Here is a 22279-nt window from a genome sequence, read left to right as displayed (position 1 = left end):
GAGTCCCTGGAGATCAGACTCTGCAAGTGGGTAGTGCTTCCACAGTCTGATTGCATACAGACTTGTAAATGACATGGGGATCTCTAGAAATTTAGTAGCTTCAAATTCAAGAATCTGTATAAAGTACATATGAGTTAGAATTTTTCTGAGGATTATATGTAGATTTATTTCAGGGACAATAAGATGCACATCTTACCAGTTATATGCTCTTCAAGATTTAAAAAAAACCCCAAAACAACAAAAAAACCCAAACCAAATCCTCTTCAGATTTATTTTTTAATATCACCATGACAGTGTATTTTTCTCTCTGATGATTTCTGGGAAACAGCTGAATCATTTCTTGCTGAAAAGCCCTCCAAAATTTTCAGCCAATGCCATGGAAAGTTTTGATGCAAAGGTTTATAAGAAGCTGAAGTCAAGTTGTTTTAATGGGGAGTGGCAGGCAGCTGTACAGTATGGAATTCTTTGAGCCCAGAGTACAATACACACATATGAAAACTCAATCTTAGATTGTCCAAGGGAATAGAACATGAAAGACTTTTATTCTGTTAAAGGAATATAAAATATTTTAAAACAATTTAATATTTTTTCATTGATAGTAATTATGTTCATGTAGGTAAGCAAGACTAGCATATTAGATTTGCAAGTAATATGGAAATCTGACCTTTCCTAACATGTCTTTGATTTAATCTGGAGTGTAGTTTGTATCTGCTTAGCACTGCAGCTGGAAGCTTTTCTGTTCTAGCAGGCAACTGTTTTGCCATAAACTGAGATTCCATACCACATACTCAGTAAATTTCTGTATTACAAAGCTTGTGTAAGTTGTATTACACTACCACCACCTATGGATTCAGGACTTCTCATTTGTGTAACAAATGGTCTTACAGTGTGCATACTGTATGCTCACCAATTAGGCTTTCTTTTCAGTCCTCTCGGTTGTTCATAAAAAGAGGGAAGGTTTTTTCTTTGGTGGTGGTGTTGCAAAGAAAAGCTGCTAATGAAGGAATGATGAATGGTCTGATTGTGTAGCTGTTTGTATAGTTTCACCTTCATTTGCATCAGTACCAGGCACAGATCCCAAGACTCATTTTTCAGTGCTCCTCTTCTTTGGCCCCTGCCTGCACTAGAACCAACCAAAGAAATGCGTTTATCTTTGCCTCCTGGACAGAATAGGAATATTTCCCTTCTTGCATCACTGGGGCCTACACGTGATGGAATGCATACCTCTCCCCAAGCATATCTTCTGTCTTCTGTTGCAGGTTGGTTTGGAAATCTGACACCAGCTGGAGGATACACAAAGGGTACTGGGAACCATCACTGTACTTTCCCTCAGGAATGCTTCATGCGTCATCTTTAAGCGCATAACCATTTCCTGCTGCGAGGAATTGATCTCTTATTGAGTATCCTTTTAAAGCAGTTCCCACTGTGTGTTTGGCACTGTAAAAAATCCCCCAAAAGAGAAAGCACACAAACAGAGTGTCAAATCACATACCTAGCAAACCCCTAAATGTTTCAAATGAAAAGTCTGTGCGTCAATTCTGCAGAGCAAACAGCAGAGCAAAATCTCTCTCTTCCAGTAGCAGCAAATGAGTATATATGGCCCGCATTTGACAAGTGGCTGTTCAATTCTGGAGTTCTTTGGTTCTTCCTATTTTTCCTGTCATTTTGAAAATATATCAACTGCCAAAAAATAATGATTTTTAAAAAAAAAAAAAAAAAGAAAAAAAAAGGAAATGAAAGAATGTGGCCCTTTGTTTTCTGTATCTGTTCAGGGAACAAGCTTCATTTGATTGAATGCCAGGGAGAGGATAATGCAATCTCCCATTAGGCTTGTTTGCATCTTTTTCCAGGATGACAGTTTAAGTCTGCTGGCTACAGATGGCCTTTGACAACTGACAACACTTGCTGTTATGCCAGTGTATGACTTCATCCGTGTGACACTGCATGTGACTGCAGCTTTCTTCCTCTTTTGCTTGCAGAAACTGTTCTCTGTTTTGGTAGCATCAGAATAACAGAGGTTTCCCTTGCATAAAAGAACCAGAAGCCTAAAACTGCACTGCTGCTTATGCTAGAAGACATTGGGAGCGGGAAAAAACAGTATTGTTGGAATCCATTTGTCTGGGGATCTAACCACCAAGTCTGAAGTTAACTTGGCCCAATCTGGTAAAGCACCTTTACAGCTTCCATGCTTTTTCAAAACCAACAGTGTCCAATTCTGTTAAGATCCACCTGGCCATTTTAGAGTTTCTGTAATCTCTCTCTCCCATGCACCAGAGTGCTTCCCAAGTAAAGAAACACCAGGCTTTGCAGAGCTGTCTTGTTCGGTCAAAGCCTGTGGACCTGTGCTGGAATTTGCAGGAGCAGGTTTTGTCTCCTCTGAGTCTTGGCAACCTCAGGGAATGCTACAACTTGAATGAATGAAGTCATCCATCATCTAACAGTGACTGGACTAGGTTGAACTCATTCCCATTCTGCCTTTTGCTTCAGAAGCAGAAAAAGAGTAAGGTTTATATTCTAGACTTTTCTTTTTAACATCTTTGAACAGGCCCTACAGTTTGCTCTATGGATGGTAGCTATTATATTTTCCAAATTTTTATTGTAACTGTTTGATCTAACCATGGTCCTAGGGCCTGCTCCAGCACAACTGACTCAGTATTGGCTTTTTAAAAAGAAGGAGGGAAAATACTTTAATCTTTTCCTCAATATTTTTTCTGTTTATTGTTCTAGACAAATAGAGAGCCGAGATACACATACAGTGGTATAAACGTTTTGAAGTCTTTATATTAGGCATTCAGTTTTAGCAAAATGATGCGCTTTTCAATCTCCAGGGAACAATGAAGAGGATATATAATAATCTCTATTTGTTCAAAGATCACATTTCAAAGATGATCCTGTCTTCACCTTAGAGTCACACTACTGTGGAAATGCCACTGTTGTGAGTCTGTGAACCATGCTAAAGAATAGGAAAATGAATGTGCTTTTCTGAAAATTTCTCTAAGTGGTAATGTCCTTGAGTCTGGCTCACTGTAAAAAACGGTGGACAGCTTAGGAGAGGAATAAAAATCAACATCCCAAGATTTGTATTTGGTATTAGTAAGGAGAACCCTGCTTCTGCAGAGTGTGAGGAAATTCCATAACAATTTCAGAAGACAGCTTATTAAAATAAAATTGAACTATCCTGGATCAGTACATTGCCTCAATTAGAGGAAAGTTTTGAAAACAAAACAAAACATTCTGAGAAGTTGATTCTGGCACCATACTGTAAACAGGCTGAATTAGCCCTTGTCTGTTAAGTGAGTCACAGAACAGGTCTGTGACTCTCTGTTCAATATAACTTCTTCAAGTATCACTAGTCAAATGTTGTATTCCCCACATCCTGCTAAGAAAGAGTGAGACAGATGCTGCAGATTTAAAACTTTGACACTTATCCCAGCTGGTCATATGGTAATTTCAGAGATGACAAAATAGAGGAATGACACTGACAAAAAGAATTTCCATCGTGGTTTCTTTAGTCATGTGGCGGACGTGTTAGATGAACAATCAGGGTGACATCCAGTGTGTTGGAAGTGCTGAGTTATAGTTCCTGTACTGTTCTGAAACCCATCACCTCCTCTATCAGGCAGAGTGTTTGATCCCTTCAAGTTAGCAGGCATGTGGCCAGCTAAATGTCATCTCTATTGTGATGCCCAAACCACCCTCTTCACAGACTTAGCTACCAAAATGTTAATATTATTTCTATAGAGTCTCCTAATGCAACCCCTCTTCCAAAAGACCTTGGATCAAAAAAAATGATAGCTTCTTGTGCCCTTGATCCTTGTGACTGAATCTGTCTTATTTCTTATTTTGAGACTTAAGAACATGTGAATTTCCCCCTTGTTTAGCCTGATCTTTCTCTATCTAGTGACTGTGAAGTTGAGCCCTTGGAAAGGACAGAGAAGAATAGCAGCTGCTTGGCTGTGAGAAATCACTTTGGCTGGCAGTTTGTGAAAGAACACAGTCTGTTGACTGGTAGTGATATAAATATTCAGGACTGGATTGACAGTACATAGGACATAAGCCTGCTGGGAATAGTGAAATTGAGACATGACGTCTTTCCTTCTTTTGTACTCCTTTTGTGAAGGAGTGAAGGGTGTCCAGCAACAAGTTTCATTCCTTCCCCAAGGTAAGCCATTAGAGGACAAATCGAACTGAGCGGTGAGGAGTTGTTGATATTGTTTTCCACTTGGTTTCAACTTCTGCAAACAAAGCTAGAGCTGGTAAGTGAATATGGCTTAGCTTGCTGGATCCTCCCAAACGTGCTGAGTCTCAAGGCTGCTCTTGCTTCTTCTAGGCTGAAGAGAGGCTGCATAAATGACAGAGAGCACTTTGGTGTTGGCTACATTAGGCCTTTTTTTTTTTTTTTTTGGGTAGTTCACCTCATTGCCTGTCAATTTGAGGCTTGATGCAAAAGATAATTTCAGTGACAGTGAAGAAGCAGCTCTCAGTGACAGTTAGGGGGCTGCGTTTAAAAGCTAATTAATACGGTGACATCAATGCTAGGGAATGTTATTTGCAGTCAAATGTGGCCAAAGAGACCAATGGTTCTACTCTAAGACATAACCATTAAGAAAAAAAAAGCTTTGAATGGCTCTCTTGCATATTCCCAGAACATTAAAACTGATCATTAGGTTCCTTTTTAACTTACCCACTCTTGGGTCAGATGAAACCAGTATGGTTTTCAGAAGCACTCATAATACCCAGGTGGGATGAATATTAGGGCTAAGCTCTAAGCTGCAAGTCTGCTTATCAACAGACCTAAAACTGCATCCGATGTGAGAGTTTTCCCAGTGACACCGAATAGGATCTAGATCTGTTTATTTATATTGTGTAGATGCATGTGAAGCATAACCATTTAATCTATTATACTCACATTTATGCCCTTTATTTCCCCTTTTCTTTTGGGGCATTTTTGTGTATGCAGCAAGAGTGCACCTGAGACGAGCTCTGAAAATTGTTGGGTAATCTGCAGGCAAAAAGCATACTAGGGTAAATGCATGAAAGGAAAACTACCAGATTGTGAAAGGAAACCAAGACTGACTTTTTGCTTTATTCTTATTGGCACATGCTGTTTCTACTTCACGTTCTTATGTTGCTGAGAAACCCTGTCATCTGCAAACAAAAACAGCTCATGCAGTATAGGGCTGAGTGTGTGCAGAATGTAAAGAGGGAGATATCTGTAGTCAGCCTACAAGACCTTGCCACATTGTTTCCATGCACACAAAAAGTTACTTACTTCTTGGCACCAGATTTACCACCCTGAAAGGCAACCTTTCCACAGTTAATATATTTTATGTCAGGAAGTTTTTCTGAAGACATGATCCCCATATTCTTAAGTAGTAAATAAAAAGGTAGCGTTATTATGTTCCAAAGCATTACTCAATATTGTATTTAAATTACTGCATGTGGGATTACAGGTATATTGTATAGTCTTTTAAACAGGAACACCTGACTCAGGGTTACTGAATATTTCTCCATACCCTTGAAAAGACAAGTAGTTTTAGTGCTAGATTTAGTAAATTCTTGCAGAATATCTGCAGTTAATATTTTACTGAGAACAGAATTTGATCCTTTAGTATCTTTAACATCTTGTTTTCTGTCCATTTTTGTGTGTCCTGTCATCCCTTTATTAACTCTCAGGATGAAAAAAAAAAAAAAAAAAAAAAAAAAAGAGGCTTAGTTGTGGATTCCTTTCCGAGCTGTTCACCAGCATTCACCCAGTAAAGGCCAAGTCTGTCCTTGGATATTTAGGAGTGTAGCCCTAACTAGGAAATGCTAAGACAGCAGGATTATATCTGAAACAAAAATTTGGTCACAGTGGTGAAATAACAGAACATTTTCTCAGCCAAAAGCTGCCTAGTCAGCCAACAACCTGAGAGTAATGGACTGGCTATATTTGTACTGCTGCAGTGACATATTGCAAGACTTAAACCAAGAGGGCACAGCTGACTCAAGATCCCTAATCGAAGATATTCACAGTAATGAAGCATTGTCAACAGTAAGCTGGTGGTAGGCAGATGGCAGTGCATAGACTGCTGCAAGGGGTCTCCTCACATTCAAATTCCCCATTATATCTGCAGGGGTCTTCTGTCCTTAATAGGGAACTCGTAGCTGGGCTTAATGGGCTCTGACTAATGACTAAAAAGGAAAAAAGATGAAGAATTAGCTCCTTTGTGATTTTCCTTTCTTTCTTTCACCCATCCTTGACAGGCTGTAAATGGATTTTCTGTAGCTGCTACATTTCACTGGGAAAACCAGCATGGTATGTTTTTAGATGATTAGTCATTATCTGTAGGGTTTTGCTCAGCTCTTGGACTGTAACCGTGTAAGACCAAGAGGTAACAAGGAGACTTTTCAGTTACCGAGTGAGGATTCCTACTGGGGTGTCTGTGGGAAAAAAATGCCCCACTGCTGTTCATCCCCAAGGCAGTAACAAGACATGGCTTGCCTCATTGCTTGTGACCTGCCGGGCTCTGGACACTTTGTTTCTGCAGCCATCATGACTACCTGGGTCCTCTTTAAGCAGCTGCATCTGTGCACAGTCAAGCATGCTGTGCAAGTATCATTGCCAGAGAAAGGACCGCAAACCCTCACATTTTCTACATTGTTTTAGCCCACCCTCTACATTTTTAGAAGGCTTCAGATCTCCAGATATTCATGATCTAGAACGTGTATAACAAACAGTGTTTTTTGTTGATAAGTTTAAGAAATGTAAAATTTTAGCTTATCCTTCAGGCTTAGCAAGTCATTCCAACTTCAAGGAAAACTCTGTGAAGTTTGTTCCCTGATGTCCTACGTTTCCACCTTGTTTGCAGAGAGCTTGGCGTATGCGATGTCACAGTGTTTGTAGCAAGTGTTTTGGGTCAATATTTCACTTTTGAAGTCTTGAAAAAAGAATGAGGGAGATACATGAACTGAGAATACTGCTGTCTATATGGGAAAAGAAAAAAAGAAACATTTATAATTCAATTAGAAAAGAATGTTGTCTGTATTGATGATATGTCCTTACTTTGGTGAGGCTGTAAGGCCTGCTATAAGGCAGGAAAGGGAAACGCTTTTAATACAGGCAAGCTTTTTTCAAAGCTGAAGAGCCTGGGGAAATGTGGGCTTTTTTCAAAGTCTCCAAACAGGTGCAGCCATCAACTGCTTTCAAAAGCCCAGTATGGTTATGCCGCTACGCTGTGGTGAAAGAGAGAATGCAGAAATTATTTAGTTGGGGATTCCTACTGGGTTGTGTGTGGGAAGAAATTGCCCCAGTGCTGGTTTTAAAAATGTGCTTTGACAGGTGAAAATGTGCAACAGACAATGGGGAATGGAAAAGAGAAACCTACTTTCACAGAAGGGTAAATGTATAGACAATTTAAGCTACAATTTTTGGCTTACTACATCTGACATATTTAAGAGAACTTTACATGGCATGATTCTTAAAGCTGAGTGATATCCTGGTGTGTGTATTTTTTTGCAACAAAAACCATTTTATTTGTTAATAGTTTGTGGTAAGCTTATTGTCAGTTTGAAGCTCAATCCAAATAAATTTGTTTTGTTTCATGAAGAGGTGATTAACTCTGAGCACACTGCAAGGGAGAGAGAGTTTACCCCAACCAATTCTTGAAGTGGGACAACACTGGTCAGCTACTTGGACTCTCACAGATGTGTGACGTTTTAAAAAGGAGTTATAGAAAGCTTATCTGTGGTTTGCCAGTGTTGCAAAGGCATTACATAGGTGGGTTGAGAAAGAAAAGTAATTTCAGCACTCCTCAGAGCATGACTTAGTATTTTCAGAGCTGATAAAGACTTCTTATGACTGCCTCTTCCTTGTCTTATGCTTATATATCCTTTTTTTGAAAGAATTCAGATGCTTGTGCTTATGGTTTGAACACTTCATCGGTCTAAGAACGTAAATGTTGGCAGCCTACATAGAATGAGTGACATGTAAAAGTTTATGTAGCATGGAGTGATCTAAGTTACCTAACTTGAAGACACAAGTATTTCTAGATTGCACGATGGCTTAAGTTGCCTGTAAAATTAACAAAATCTGTAAATATCTATTGTTTGGAAGTAGCTTCCCAGAGCACTCACTCTTAATGATTTTTTATTGTCATCTCTCTGGGCACTGAATCAGAAATCCAGAGTTATTAACAATAAATTGACTTGGTTTAACTAGGCAACATATGGAGATAAATGTTATGTTTACAAGGGAAGGCAAGTAGTAGAAGTAAAATGAATCCTCCCATTTACTACTCTAAAAGTAAGCCAGAAAGAACAGTAAAGTATGTCATAGTTTAGAATAATGCCTTGTATGTGTCTGTAAGATGGCGAAGTCAAGCCATAGAGATCTAGTAATGTCTGTTGAACTCAGTGGAAAAATTCTTTACAGAGTTGGGGTAGTCTGGAGTCTAAGGCTGGGAGGCAAGATCTGCAGTCACCTCAAAGCTGTGTGTCCTCTTTACTATCCAGCAATGAATTTTACCACTATTTCCCAAAATAAAAAAAAAGAAAACATGTTTTTGTTTAAAAACCATAAAAAGATTAGAAGGTGTTTGAAGGAAACAAACATAGAAAGATGGAAACAACTATAGAGGAAAAGAGGAAGATGATGTGGACCAAAAGGAATGAAGGCAGAGAGTATTGAAGTGAGGTCAGAACTCGCTTTTAGGAAGTTCTCATTTTGCGGATTTGGATGTGTGATTTTCAAAGACAATTTGACTTCCGTGTGAAGAAAAGAAACAATAAAAAAGTAGAAGTATTTAGTAAGTCATGGCTAGGGATTGGTGATTGTTTCTTCCCCAAAGGAACTTATTTGGACCTTTTGTTTTGTTGTGGGAAGTTGCCACTTTGAACTTTGATGTCGCAAAGAAAGTTTGAGCTAGCAGCAAAGGCTCCTTCCTCAGAAAGGGTCATGACTCAGAAGTGACAGTAGCAGAAGTGGCTCCCGGTGAAGATCAGAGTTACTCAGCATCATTGTGTGACTGGGCTAAATCAGTTCCCTGACACCATTTTCAGAGCTTTGCTGGCAAAAGCTCAAACAGGAGAAGGCTCTGCTGGGGCTGTCAAAAGGAAGAATAGTTTGTGAGGTAATATATACTATAGCTGACCAAAAGATGACAACGCGTTCTGGTTTTAGAGTATTTCTTTTTGAAGCTGTTGTGTAATGTCTAGCCAATCACAGTAGAGAAATGAAGAGGCTATTCCAGGCTTACTCTTCTGGACTTTGCTCTGTTTGCATTTACAATTAGTAATTCTGCTTCTCACAAGAAACAAGTGTATTAATGTGAGCAAGCATAAAAATACAGAAAAATCCAGAAGGCAGTTACATTCAGTTGGCTTAAATTGCACAAGTTAATTAACATAAGTGAGGTTTGCTGGTTTATTGTAGCTGAGGATCTGGCCAAAATAAGTACTACAGCATGTAGCACAATTGTAATGTACCTTCAATAAACAGAAAATTAGAAACACTTCTAATTACCAGTATTTCTGGTAAACAACTGAAATAGAATCATTCATTTCTATTTGAACTCCATTTTTAAGAAGCAATGGCAGATTTTCTGAATCAGGTATGTAAAATAACTGTGATAGCTTTTCCTCAGCCAAGAAATGAGATGTTTGAACATGGTAGGTCACCCAGCATTTTGTAACATGAAATAATGAAGTTGTAAAATGCTGTCAGTTCCCTAGTAATTGGTTATAATGGAAGTAAATTACCTTGGTTGGAAATTGCTTAATGGACAACTTAAGATAGGTTTCATTTGTTTGGGAGGTTTTTGAGACATTTATTGTATAATACAGACAAGTGAGTTTGGACAAAAACTTTGGGGGGAAAAAATGCTCAACAGAAACCTTATTAACATAGCCTTGGTGCCGTGTAATAGGTTTTGAACTTGAAAACTGTATTTCCAGCACTGATAACAATTCTGCAGCCTGGATGACTCTAAGAAACTAAGCAATTGTCACCTCTAACCTGTCATATCTCAACAGGGATGTTCAGTGTGATGCCACCATACTTGTAAAAGAAACACTGAACAAACCAAAAGCCAATCCTCCCAAAAACCCAAACCAAAAGTGTTGCCATGGCAGCTTACATTGAGGGACTAACTTACTGCTGTTGGCTATCTTGAGTGCAATCTACGTGTACAACCAATGTTAATGTAAATGCTCCTTAATAAGATCTCAGTCTGCGTCACCTTCCACCATGGGGAGAGTTCAAAAGGAAGGAGAATATTCGGTGGGAGCCTGGAGAGCAGGGAGACTGTCCAGGGACTTACTGTCTAGGGAGACTGTCTTTCAGTCAGGTTTGTCTATTGGAAAGATTATTTCCAGTAGCTAGCAACAGGTTTTCCTCTTTTTCAATGAACATAAACAATTTATACTTCCAACAGGAAGTCCAGATACAATCTGCTTTCTATTTTTAGCCTAAATCATAATTTTGTTTTGGGGCAGGTTCAGGTACGTAGACTACATGCACAGGTTAAACAAGAGAGACAACAAACAGTGCCAAAAGAACAAGATGAAAGTTCCTGAAAGAAAAATCAGTCTTTTCCAGACAGGCTTTAATTTCATTTTGGAATAAGGAAAGGACAAAAATTATCTATGTCTGCTGTTGGTGGAGGGAGAGAAAGAAAAGAGCGATTGATACAGCATGGAAATCAACAAGAATAGTTTTAGTCATGTCAGTGAAAATATTTTTTTTTCAAACAGAAGATACTCAGTTTTAACTGTCTCAGTTTACACACTGGCTGCTGCCTTCAGTACTTTCACTTTCTGTGGCAGTACTTTCACTGATCATGTCTACAGTTGGACATTCCACATTTCTTCTTTTCTGTAGAGATAAATACTGAATATCTTACAGTTCAGATGGTTGCTGTCCAGGTTAAAAGTGGGTAAGCAACAGTTACTGATTTGCTAATTTTATTTGCTTCAAATTTAGTGAAATAATTGTCTGCATAACTTGCTGCTTGATATTTTTTATGGTTGAAAAATATTTTGCATTGAAGGGTTATGTCATGCAGGGTACATGACTGTTGTGAATCAAGTCCCTGTTAAAGGGTTTTACCCCTACATGTTCTGTTCCTCTTTAACATAACAAATATTAAATAAAATCACATTTGGAAAAATCTGAAGTTGTGATATTTTTCAATTATACTTAAGTATTTTTGGACTTCTGGTACCATACTAGGCCTAATTCTACAATCCCTTGGAGCTGTACAAAAATAATGGGAGCAGGCATTGCAGCAAGTTCTCAGGGCTAATTCCTGAAATTCAGGTCCTTTCTTTGGAGCTAATTCTTCATGTACCTAAGTATTGCTGTTAAGCAACAAAGGGTATTTCCTTGAGCACTAATCACATGGACAGGTGAGGCTTGTTGAATGTTTTTGGCTTCTGTGTAAACATCAAGTAATGTAAATTCAATTAGGCTGTAAATATTTTTCATCACTGTTGCAATCTCGTTGCTTCAATGCACAGTGAAATACAATTTAGGGGAAGCTAGAAACTTAATAATAAGATTTATTAAAATATTTGCCAGTGCAAAGGCCCAATCTTGATATCTTTGTAATGATGTAAATGGCTAAAGCCTAATGTAAGTATCAGCTAGGTGTTTGAGGCCTGGAAAGAAATTGTTTTTCTTTTATGAAGTCAGAGGAAATGTATTTGGCATCAACTGTTTCATAAAAATTTAATACAGATCACTGCCTGACAGCCTGGTTTATCCTGTGTGTACTAAAGACGATTCCAGGGTTTTTGCACTGAGTGCTATCGTCTTTTTGGCTGAGGTCTGCAACATTTATACACATGAATTATTTTATTTATATGAATACTTTTATTGAAGTCATGCATGTAAATATTTTCAATGTGGAGCCTTGTTCAGTGTAAATTCTCCAGAGAAGTGATTATAATTCCTCATTTTGGCCTCTGTTGTAACAAAAATGGTAATTTAGACATGTATCAGAAATATATTTGTAAAAACTTCAGAGGCAAATACTTTCTCTAAAATGTGTTCTCAGAAAGGACATACCACTTAGCAACTATTAAGAAGAAATTCACAGGAGTGTAAAAATGTTGGATTAATGTATGTTGGGAGACAAAATTTAAATTTTTCAGATAAACTTGTCTGTGTAATCATGCTACGTGTATTTAGGACAAGGGAGATTTTTTTTAAACTGCCTATATTTGAAAAGAAATTTATTGCAGAGGTTGTGGGCCAAATACAATCTGGTATCAGTGTTTGTAATCCTGTTGATTTTAGTAGAACTGCATATGGTAAATCAGATTTGGACCACTTGACTATCAACAATTTGTTGATCTTTTTTACAAAAGATCAAATTTAAGTCCAGTTGTGATCAAGCAAATTTCTTCTGAGGTTACAGTCATACCAAGTAATTTCAGACCATGCCAGCCATCAAGCCAATTTTTCAAATAATGTGATACTGAAAGGAGTAGATTTTGGTCTTTCTGTGGATGCATGGGAAAACTCAAATATATTCTGCCATTGGCCAAAAACCTTGGGCCGAATCTTCCATGTCAGTCAAATACATCTAGATTAAATTATAAAGTCAGATTAGTACTTTACACTGCTGAGTAAGTTTCATCAATATAGTAACTGAAATATGTTTAGTTGCCTAGGATTTCCGGCTGCAACGTCTATCTTACTGAGATCTTTCCTAATACAGAGAAAAACAAGTGATTCAGGTAAGAACACTGATTTTTTTTTTCTTGAACCATTGAAGTGTAGGCATTGAGAGACATGTGTCAAGTTTTTTAATTCTAACTGTGGCTTTAGAAGCATCTTTCCGTGCCAGGATGGAGTTCACTTTGCATGCCTTGCTTTATTAAATGTGAGAAGCACACCAGCACCAGAAATGCCTGGCTGATAAGCTGATGCACTTTTTATCTACTTTGGAGCCTGACTGACATCTTTGAACACTGTTGTATCTAAACAGCTTGAATATGTGACCTCATTCCTTAAATACCATCACTTGAACAGCTCCTGTTGCTAAAATAAAAGCAGTGTTGATTCTCTGTTGTGAAAACTCCTACAGACCCTCTGACAAGTGCAAACTAAACCACACCTTCTTTTACTATGATAAAAATGATTGCTTATTTGTAGCAATTACACTGTACCTATAGCAGCAATTACAGTGAAGGTACCGCTTGCGGTATTTATCACATGCACTTTATGTTAACCTGTGACTGTCACAGAAAGCTCTGGCACATGGAATAAGACTAGGAGACAGACCTCAAGGAAAATGATCTCAGAAAGGTAAAGTGTCTGAATAATTTTGTTTTCTTATACTGACATGTACTCCCTAAACTGAGGGAAGATTGGAGTTGAGCCAAACTTTCCAGTAATATAAAAAGAGGCCTGCATCAGCTTTCTCACTTTATGCTGTCTTTTTATGCTCAGAAATAAGCCGCCTGCAATGCAGGCCTGTGTCAGTACTTTGTTAAGTATAACCAGGATTTTAAAAACAGAAGCTGTGCCCTCCATTCAAACACAACTATGTGTTTCTCTGGAAACAATGTTTTTTTCCCCAAGGGGTGATATTTGGAAAAGCTGAACTCTTACTGGGAAGCTGAAGGATGGACTTGTTAAAAACAAGCTTAAAATTTTTATCTATGAAAACCATTTTCATGAGAGGACTGATGTGCAAATCCCCTGAAAAGTAAACAGAAAAAAAATATCTATATTTTAGTGACATATTTATTGACTATTGTTTAAATGGTCTTTTCAGTTAGCTTGAGTTTGGTGTTTAAAATTGTATTTTGAAATGCAACTCTAACTACATGTTTGCGTACAATGGTTTTGCAGATGCCTGTATGGCTATAGATGCAAACTTTGTTATTTGTTATGGCTTGTTACTATTGGCAGTATTGACGCAAGTGCCATAAAGGCCAAAGGGGTCACAGAGGTAATCTGGATCTCTTTCCCCCAAAGCTGGCAACAGATTGTTTTAAGTTGTGTTTTATTTTCAGAATATAACCTAATTTTCTTAAAGTAAAAACTTTTTAAATATAAATTTGCTCTTAGGTCCAGTCCAGCAAATACTTTGCTACTAAGCACAGTTTTGGATACTAGATAGGGCAGGTTGTGACTATGAAGGGGAACGCACATACACCGCAAGCACTGCTCAAGCTCAAGACCTGTTAGTTGACACACAAGCAAAGATAGTGCTTCTGGTTTCATTCATGGATGTGAGGGTCAAAAGGATTAGGAGTTGGTGTTGTCCTTGAATTACATCACGCATACAACCGTGGTTTACTTACTGAAAGTTTTACCGAAATGAAATAAAGGTAGATTGTGTGGATTGATTTATACTAAAGAAAGCTCGCTATTTTTAATCTTTTCACCCAGTAATATGAATTGCCATCAGGAGCAGTGTATGCTTGTCACCTGTTTCTTAAATCTCAGTATTGGTTTGATGAGGGAAGAATGTGATCAAGGGTGACATCTTCAGTTTGTATTTCAATTTATAACAACCAGATGTAGCATTTACATAAAAATTAAGGACATCAGCGTAACTTTGGATGCCAAACCAGCATTTTGGGGGAAAAAAGGGGGCAAAAAGAGTACAATCTCTTTGGTGATCACAGTAGGTTGGACATTGTGCAGCAAAAAGATAGCAGACGCAGTCAAGTTGCTAGTTAGCTGGGCGTATTTGTATACCTGCTAGTGAGACAGGGAGGACTCGGGCAAGCTTGTTAGTACTCGGGAAGGAGAGGGAATTGCTGCCTTGGAGAATGCAGTCGGGTCAAGATTCCACAAGGCTTTAAAGGTCAAGAGGAAGCACCTTGAGGCCAATATTGAATGTGGCTGGCAACCAGGGTAACTGAGCCACTAAGGGAGTTATGTGCTTACTCTGTCTGCTGCCAACAAAACTCCTGCCAACATCTTTTTGTAGTAGATGAAGTCTATTAATTCTGCATGCATACACATCAGCAGAAAGGGTCTAACATTACGCTGATCTAAATGGAACAAAACATAGACATGAAGAAAGACAATTGCACCCGAAAGAGGCAAGGAAGTGTATTGGCAGTATTCCCAAAGAGAAAGGAGAAACACTTCTCTCCCATGAAGGCCCACTGGCACACCAGAGATTTCTGGGGTTGGGAAGGAGCAGCATAAGGTGTTGTAAAAGAAATGCAGTTTAAATTATATCTAGAAAACACGGACATTTTCTCTGTTCATACTGCATTAATTTTCAGACTTCTTAACACTCTGCACACAGAGGAGTCAGGTGCACTGACAACACACAGAAGTGGCAGATGGAATAGTGGTAATGATTTTTAATTACATCTTTGTGATACTTGGCATATGAATGAAATTTAAGCTTCCTGATGATTTTATTAGATCCGTAAGTGAAAAAAATATGGATTGAAGGAAAGAACTGAAAATAGTGCTGTGAGGAGATCCATAATGAGTGGTTTAATGAAGTAGTTAAACCCACTGTAGTACATAAACTGGTTTTAATTGGAAACATTGGACAGTTTAATCTTCCTATCAAATGTTCAGAGGAAATAAAATACCCCGTTGTATAAAAAGCAGCTGGGACACAGGGAGAATGGCACTTATTTCAGTGCTCTGTAAGAGGTCAATGACAATTTTAATTGATGCTATTTCAGTTCTTGCGGTGTGGTGGTAACTAGAATAGAAATATCTGAACTGCTTGTTCTTAGAAATATGTAGACTTTATTCAGGAGAATCTTTAGCTTAGAATCAAGTACAAAGACTAGATGAAATCTTCAGATACAAGAAAATGGGTACAGTTAAAAGATGGTTTTATAGGTACATCCCATTTAATTAATTTCTGAAAAATACTGACAGTGGCAACATTCACTTATTTTCAAAGACACAGTTAATAGTTAAGCCAGATATCATTAAAAATGCATGTTGCACAAAACCTAGTATACGTTTTTTTAAAAAAAAGATTATGAACAACAATTGCTTTAAAGGTTTCTTTTCTTCGTTTTTTTAGACTTTGCAGAGCCCTTTTAATGGCTTGTTCTTTGTCAGCCTAAGATCACAGCATGGTCCTACTAAATCCATCTCTTAATTTCTTTGGTGTCAGTGTTGCATATCATCCCAAATAGAAACTGTATTACTAAAGTAGTGGGAATACGGGCTCAAGTTTGAACAACAGCAGTATTTCCTGGGTTTGCTTTTTTCAAATGTACAGAGGAAAATTGCTGTAGGGCTTTATAGACAATAACAGGAAACAATGTAACTGGTTTTGGAGGCAGAGTATTTTTAAAATTTATCTGTGAAGAAACCTACTGTCATTCATATAAAAAATATTGCAAGTTCTAGCTTTTGGTCTTTGCTGTGGGCTGAAAGCTTGTAGCAGAGTATTGGGAAGTATTTTTTTAGCTTGTGATATATGGGTATGTGAAGAATGGATGATCTTCTGACCTCTCTTGACTAAACATCAGGAAGGCGGACTTTGGGAGTCAGATCCACTTCCATGTTTCTGTGATGTATGGTGGATTTGGTATCAGACTTCAGCTTGGAGTGTTATTCTACACAGATATTTTCTGACACCGTGCTTTTTCATGTAGCCCACACTTCATTTAGTCAGTTTTGAACCTCTTAAGCCTAACTGTAGCAAGCCAGATTCTCAGCTAACATGAATTCCCAACAGCATCTTGATTTCAATAAAGCAACCTGAATCTATACAAGCTGAGGATCTAAGCCAGTAACTCTTTGCATAAGAAGGTTCAATCTGATTTTAGTGACAATTCTCTTAAATACATAATATGAACTCTCTAGAGCTGATCTTTACCCAGGTTGATAAAAATTAAGGATCACTTCACTTTTCCAGAAGAAAATATATATTTGCATGATTTCACACATTTCTGGGGTTATCTTTTGAAAATATCGTAGCCTACCAATGTCGTTAACGTGTAAAGCTGCAACAAAGTGCTGTGGTATTCTTAGAATGAGGTTGTGCTCCTTACACAGCAGAGCTGTGTAGAAGAAAAGCTCCCTCTGGAGAAACAAGGGGGAGACGATTTCTGCAGGGCTGCTGCATGCCCAGAAAGTGGTCCACAATCCACAGTTCTCAAACCGATGCAGCAGGGTTTCAGATCTCTTCTTGTGGTACTTCAAACCCTCATGAGCACTCAGGATTATGTTAATATTGGTAACTTTATGTTAGGACAACACCAATTTCTTTTTAAGTGTCCTTTTTTCCCCCTGCTAGCTGAGGTTCACATTGCTTTCCCAAACTCTTGTCAGTTCAGCTCATTTGTGTTTCTCACTTCATTACACCAGTCTAGGTTTGAAGCAGCTGTACTGGATCATACTTCCTGCAGCTGAGGAAGCCATGAGTTAAATGGCTGCATCTCTTGAACTGTTCCTTTCCAAGTTGAATACCTTTTGATTTTTTCACCAGCTCTATTGTGCTTTCTAGGTTTTAGGCGTAATCCTTCCAAAACGCTTTAATCACATTAAAGGTTTAATCATAGTAAGGCTTTTGCTTATTACTATTGCTATACGTTCAGATGTCTTTTCAGCTTTTATTTGTGGGTGGGGTTTTTTGCTTAATAGTAATTTGAGGGTAAATGATTAGTCTACAAGAAGTTTAATCTGAACGGTATTCATAAATGCAGAGACTCCAACTTGCTATTATTCATTAAATGAATGCACGGTTGTTTCAGAAAATTGTCTAACTTAGGATAACACCTTCCTATTTTAATATCTTCATACAACTGGAAGAAGCAGAACGGTAAAAGCAGAAGGTAAAGGTGCAAAGTCAGTCCTCATCGTACTAAAACCCCCAAAAAATCTTAATTTGTCTTGCACCAGATTTTAGGCCTATTGCCTTCAGTCACCCATAAACAACTGTATGTTACTGTAGTAATGCTTACATGCAGATGCCTGAGAGAAAAACTGGTCTTTAAAAATAAGTTTTGAATGAGAGAGTAGTGAATAATATAGGCTTAAATGTATAACTGAAATAAATAACAATGGAATAAAGATATAAATACAAACTACTAAATAAATAATAAAAAAAACTATTAAAAAAAGTTGCCAAGGTAACTTGAAATCAGATTTTTTGTTGTTTTTCTGCCTCATCTGTTTTCCTGCTTGTCAGGAGGATTTTATGCCCTTTCCTTTCTTCTGTCTTCATTTCAAATAACAGAACTGAATCAAACTATTAATACATGCAGTGCAGCAAGGTAACCTGAAATTACATTTTTCGTTGTTTCTCTGCCTCATCTATTTTTGTGCTAGGAAAGGGGATTTCTTGCCCTTTCCTTTGTGTCTTCACCTTTTACAATTTCTGTATATTGGGCTCATGATTCATTTCACTCTTTTCTTCCTAACCCTCTCATGTCTGGCCACAGGCTACTCTTTCAAAAATGTAGGGATACAGATTCCATTTTGTTCTGCCCATTTTCTTTTTTCTCTGGCTGCTGCCGACTGACACTGCTTGGCTTGTTCTCCCATCCAGGCCGCAAAGCTCTGGGAGCTTGCTCAGCTACCATTCACAGCTTCTGTGCACAAATTCCCACCTTCCTCCTTTGCCATTTAAGTCTCTTCCCCGCATAACCATCACTGACAAGCCCCCAAACTCCTGGCTTCAGTATTGGTTGTTCCTCCTAAGAAAACAACTTTATTCAGACATATGGACAGGAAGAACCAGCCATTTTTTGTGCATGCTGGTTTAGATGGCCATTATCTTTGGAAGAGTACAACCCAGCTTATGGCAGTGTCAGTTTCTGTGTATGAGAACACAAATACCCAATGTTATCTTTTGCAGTAATCTTCTGAGTTCCTTATCCAAGTATTGCAAAACCTGCCTATCTTGTCCAATCCCATGTGACGTTGCCCCAGGTGACATGGCTACAAACACTGCATACACGTATCCCACACATCAGTGTGCTGCCAGTACTCAGGAGTTTAAAACAAATCAGTCATGTGCTGACATGAAGCTAGACATGAAGCAGAATAAATGGAAATTAAATTGTTCTGTATATTGTGCCATTGACTTCATGGGCATAATGACTCTTGTGAATTTTTGCAGTGTGGGTTACCAGCACCTGGTTCAGCAGTGCTTCCAGCTGACGTGTTTGGCCTGTCTGCGGAGTTGTGAGAAATCTGATTGAGAAAGAAAAAAAGAAAAAGCCCACCCTGGCAGGAGGTATTTATAATATCTATGTATTGTGCAGGGGCTATGATCAGGATTGTGGGTTCGTTGTGTTACGCTCTGTAAATAGGAGATTATGCAGTCTTTGCCTTAGAAGCTTACAACAGAGGAGCACTCACAGAAATGTGTGCAATTATGTATAGTATAATATATAGTGCCTTGTATATGCTATCTGTTATATTTTGGTCTGCTTATGTATCTAAATTTAATATTATGGGATACTATCCTTAGCTCACTGAAGATCTTTTTATTTACTCTTTTTGTCTTCCCAATCCATGTATATATTTCCTTGCTTGCTTCTAGATGTCTTTCAAATCCAAGCAAATCAAAAACATGTGCAAGAGAAATCAACTAACCAATAATGGTAGGTAGCAAATTGACTGCTCTTTTTCCACTGACCTCTTTGGTTTGTTGTTACCTCATTTTTCCAAAACACTCCCACACAACATGTCTTTCATCCACCTGTTGTATTGTGTTTTGCGAGCTGTGTGTAGGAGGAATCGACTTCTTAACATGCCAGTACATTGCATAACGCGGTGAGTCGTGGTACCTGACTGAGAAGCCTAAGCACTCCATAGCGTAAACATGAACCTAATTAAAGCCGAACAGCCGGTCAGGCCAGAGACAGTATCTTTTGCTTTTTTGGTTCACATTTTGCATATGAGATTATACATACATACATACATATATATGCCACACACAACTATAAATGCATAAATACTTAGGCTGAAGGAATATCTGTAATTTGAACCACAATTTCTAAGCAGAGAGGAAGATGAAATCCCTAACACAGTGTGTTTAAAAATTACATACTGGTAGGAATGCAACAGAAATTTAAATGTCACTCAATTGCCATAAAATTATCTGTAATTGAACCAATGTATCATATACTATGTATTTATATGGCGGCACCCAATTTCATTGTTAAAGCAGTTCAAATAGCATTTGCCATTTCTGAAAAATATGGGAGATGATATCCTGTACTATTTTTAGGAATAATACATTTATTTTTATTTGGTTGCAGTTAGATGGATGCTATGTGAAGAAGTAAGAATTAACCAGTCCTGGGCTGTTTTAGTCCGAGGGAGCTAAAGTTAATTGTTTTAGATTGTGGCAGTTGACAGTACTGTTTGTTCTGTGGGACAGCAGTTGGAGGTCTAGTCCATGTTAGCATCCCTTTTTGTCTGCTCCCAGCTGTCTTTCCTCTTATCCCACAGTGGGATACAGAAATTACAAGTTCAGCATCCTGGGGCAGCCACAGAATGGATTTGGTGGGGCGAGGGGGAAGTGCCTAAGATCGGGGCAGAGGGGCTGAATCTACAGAGATAGCAACCACTACCCGCTTTGCAGAAAAACCAGGATAGAGGTTTGGATGAAATATTATATTTATTCAATATTAAATGCATCTACATCTTGGTGTCTTACAACCTTTCTTTTTGTTATATTCTTGAAGAAAAATGAAGGATACTTTGCTTCAAAGAAAGAGTTCAGTACAAATATATTGAATATCTGTATGAATTTCAGGCTTTATTTTGTCAGATGAGCCGCAGCCTGATGGCAGTGATGATCTGGTGAGGGTGTTTGTCTAAAGGTGGGCTGAATCTGGGAATTCCTCTGAGGCAAGAGTAGAAGGTAAGCATGGCACTTGGTTTAAAGTGCTGAAAAGAGACCACATGAGTCATCAGACATATATCTTACCATCACATCAGCCACATGAGCATGCCAAACCATGAAGAAACTGCTTGTATATGGTCTGTGATCAGACAGCTATGGAGTAAAATAGAGGAATTCTCAGATTTAACTAACAGGAACAAGAAGGCTGTCTTCGCACCATCAAAAGTATTTATTTCAAATGGAAATCAATAGGCCTTTTTAAAGTTTATTCTTTTTACTAGGATACTTACAGAACAGTTTTACACTGTAAGAAGTACAATGTGCTGAAAGAGTAATTAAAATTGACATGTGTTCAGTGGCTGCCTATAAGCATGCACATATTTGTATGCCTTATTAACTTGTTTCTTGTCTAGATTATAGTCTAGGTAAAAGAAATTACTACTGGTGTAATGTCAAAAGCTGCTTGTCATCACTCAGTGAGGCTGGCTTTACAGCAGACTACACAGCTGAAGCATTACATGATTTTATTCTTTTAGCAGCAGTCATTTGAAGCTGATTCACCAGGTGACATTTGGCGGGAAAAAAAAAGAAAGAAATTTTAAGTCAGTCATTATTCTCATGAAACGTCTGAGTGAACAGGGATTAGGTAAAAATAAAAATTGCAAGCAAAGAGAAATGGAGAATGAAATAAGTTCCTGACGGTAGATAGCGCCTGCCATCTTAGTTTATATATATTAGCTTCAGGAAGGTGATGTGCTCCATCAAAGAGATCTGTTCAACTTGACAATAGCACAACGAAAAATTTACAAGAACTCTGTTGAATCAATTTAGTTGGATAAATCTTAAAGACTGCTAGTTCTAAAGTCTGATTTTATTTCCTAAAGCTTAAAGTGGGTAAGATTTGGATGAAAGATAAATAGCATAATAGCTAGCTACCTCTAAAGCCAAACCGTGGGGTTTTGTGGTTTTTTTAATTTACCCTGGGCATTTCTGCCCGGGATATGTTCAAGTTATATTTATTTCCAGGCTTATACATTAAAACTTGCACTGTTTAGCAACCTGATTCTACCTGATGGAATAAAACCACTTTAGCTAATAGCCTGTGCTGAAGTAGTAATTTGAGCAGGTGTTACATGGTATTCAAGTAGTCAGATTCTACTGAAATATGTTGTTTTTCACAAGTTAGAAGAGCAAAACCTGTATTTGCACTGAAAAAAAAAGACATTTGACAACAGAATAGGTAGTACCTGCTAAACACCATGGCCTAGAAAGTCTGAAGCACCTCGATTTTCTTTGGGATTTCACAAAGTAGCCCTGTGTAACTTCTTTTTCATGTGCTGTTTTTTCAGGATCTTTTCCTTTTGTTTCTGCTCATTTTCACAGGATATATCAGAGAGAATTCAGCCTACAAGACTTATATCTTTTTTTTTTTTCCTGTCCTTGCTAAAACTGGCTACACCTAGGTAGCACAGTTCCACTGGCGTGAC

General features: G+C 38.0%; 1 protein-coding gene across 1 annotated transcript in view; it reads left to right on the top strand.

Annotated features, from left to right (window-relative positions):
• The window catches only part of CLHC1 (clathrin heavy chain linker domain containing 1), a 55329-nt gene that overhangs the window by 26317 nt on the left and 6733 nt on the right, over positions 1-22279 (top strand). Inside the window, exons 4-5 of the mRNA XM_080408687.1 lie at positions 1260-1301; positions 1980-20810. The gene's annotated coding sequence lies outside the window, so the exon portion shown is untranslated. The remainder of the gene's footprint in view (positions 1-1259; positions 1302-1979; positions 20811-22279) is intronic.

The sequence above is a fragment of the Falco punctatus genome, assembly GCF_963210335.1.
Source record: "Falco punctatus genome assembly, chromosome: 12".
Classification (NCBI taxonomy): Eukaryota; Metazoa; Chordata; class Aves; order Falconiformes; family Falconidae; genus Falco; species Falco punctatus.
Note: the sequence above shows the minus strand (reverse complement) of the source record. Positions and strands in the feature narration are given on the sequence as shown.